Below are 2,331 nucleotides of genomic sequence, written 5' to 3' on the forward strand. Positions count from 1 at the left end.
AGACCAGCCTGGTCTACAAGAGCTAGTTCCAGGACAGGCTCCAAAGCCACAGAGAAACCCTGTCTCGAAAAAACCAAAAAAATAAAAAAATAATTTCCAATTCTGACACTGTAAAATTCTGGAGCAACGAGCCCTTCTAAAAAGAACAGAAGAGTTGGTCTTGGTGACAAAAGCCTGTAATCTCCACAGAAATGAAGGATCAAGAGTTCAAGGTCAGCCTGGGCGGTGTGGGTCCCTCCCAAACAAAACAAGACAAAGAAGGGTTGGAGAACTGGCTCAGCAGTTAAGAGTGCTGGCTACTCTCCCAGAGGACCTGAGTTCAATTCCCAGCACTCACATGGCAGCTCACAACTGTCTGTGACTCCAGTTCCTGTCTCTGCCTCCCAAGTGCTGGGATTAAAGAGACATCTGAATTAGTGACACCAAGGGGAGGAGCCAAACATACTGAAAGATTACAAATGGGGATGTGGACAAGAAGAAACTAGTGTGGGCCACTCACAAAAGCCCCAAAGACTAAGGATCTGCGTGACTCAAGGTCAATGGGGAAAGATGAAGACGGTCAGTCTGTACAAGGGTACACTTACACTTTCTAGGTTCCCACTCCTACCCTCTCATAATTTATTCCTGGAAACACTGACCTGGACCAACCCCAGACTCAAGGAGAGCGAGCTTGAAGGCTGAAAGCCAAGGGATTAGGCAGAAGTGTTTTTTAGCAAACAGCCACCCACTGTCCCTTTCCTCTGCCCAGCTTTCAGAACACTGGCAGCCACAGGGGACACATTCCAAGGCATCCCATGGATACCCAGAAGTTCCCTCTCACCCATCACAGTGTCTGTGCTGTGCAGGAAGAAGGCTACGGGGAACCCTATCACAACTCCTTTATCCTTCCTGGGGTTTACAGACTGCGGATTGTTCTTAAGATCTTAGCAGCAACGCTACACTGTATCATTAAGTCAAGACCATTCACGTTTTCACTTCAAAAGAAGCATTCTACAGTTCCACTTTCAGCACATTCAACAGTGAAGTAAGCTAGCACTTGGGGCCATTACTAAGCAAAATAAGAGATAATCAACACAGGCGGCGGAACACCAAGGCAGCTGACCAGACGACCCCAAGAGTTACTGACTAAAGTCTGGGTACAGCCTAGATAGCCTAGACAATGGAGTAATTGACATCCCACTTGGAGAGTGCTCAGCTACTCAAAAGTGGCATGTAATTTAAAACTTAAAAACTCAGAGAGCTAGCTAATGTGTATCAAGGGCTAAGAACGGTGACGAGCAAGAGTACCTAAATAAATTCAAATAAAAAAGTTCAAGACTTTTAAGTTGTTTATTTCTAGAATTCTGCAGATATTTTCAGACCACTGAGAAAAGAAACCCTGGAAAGTAACACAGTTGATCATACAAGGACGTAGGTTCTGTCCCCAGCACTGAAAAAAAAAGTAGGGAGATAAAAAGATAATGAAAAACTAAGCATATTATGTAAAAGAGGCACTTCACAAAATATAGAAATGGCTAATAAAGTAATTTCACCCCAGTCACCACAAAAATGAAAATTAAACCCACACACTGATAAAGTACTGTACCACCACCCAATTCGCAGACTCTTAAACAAAATTAAGCATCGTCAGTAAGTACTGGATTTTCACTGAGAACTCATCGGTAACAACAGCCTTGGGAAAGGCCCGACAGAACCTAAAGTCAGAAAGCTAAAAACAAAACAGTATCTACCAGAAATAGTGGCAATATCCTCGAAGGAGGTGGGAGGCGGGCGTCTGTCAACAGCCTAATCCACACAGCAAGAACAAAAACCAAACAAACAACTTCAGTTCTCAAAGGGCACGTCCCAACCAAAAAATGTCTATTTCTTCTTGACACAAACTTGTCAAAGAAGGAGAGCATTTTCTGTTCTACAGAAACCAAATTCCAGAAACACTAAGGAATTTTTAACTATTAAAATGTAAAAAAACAAAACACCAGGCAAAGATTAAAAACTAGCAACAGATCAGGTTTCCCTAAAAACTCCATTCAGGAAGCTCCGGAATTCGTTCTCGCAGCGGAGAAAACATTATTTTTCTCCACCGTCGCTCAAAGGAACCCGCTTGCTGCTCTCTAAAATACCCTCCAGCAAAAACCGGAGGAGAGCGAGGGAACCGGCCCGAAAGTTTTGCATTAACTCCGGGCGAGGCGACGCCCCCCGGGATGACCTGAGGTCACGGAAACCAGCGAAGCCACCGCCGCCGCCACGACCTCCGGAAACCGCGCGGTCAACTCCGAGGCCAGCGGGGCGGTCACTCGGCGCACCTGGCGGACCCGTCACCTGCCTGCGGCC

General features: G+C 45.6%; 1 protein-coding gene across 5 annotated transcripts in view; it reads right to left on the bottom strand.

Moving 5' to 3' along the window:
• Evi5 (ecotropic viral integration site 5) overlaps window positions 1-2,331 on the bottom strand; it is a 139,187-nt gene that overhangs the window by 130,634 nt on the left and 6,222 nt on the right. For 3 of the 5 annotated variants that reach the window (XM_013350924.2, XM_013350922.2, XM_026785059.1), the window contains exon 1: window positions 1,731-1,748. The exons of 1 other annotated variant lie outside the window; for it this stretch is intronic. The gene's annotated coding sequence lies outside the window, so the exon portion shown is untranslated. Of the gene's footprint in view, window positions 1-1,730; window positions 1,750-2,331 lie in introns of those variants that run through there. One more of the 5 variants, XM_013350923.2, reaches the window with a different exon arrangement.

Source organism: Microtus ochrogaster, linkage group LG1 (genome assembly GCF_000317375.1).
Source record: "Microtus ochrogaster isolate Prairie Vole_2 linkage group LG1, MicOch1.0, whole genome shotgun sequence".
Taxonomy (NCBI): domain Eukaryota; kingdom Metazoa; phylum Chordata; class Mammalia; order Rodentia; family Cricetidae; genus Microtus; species Microtus ochrogaster.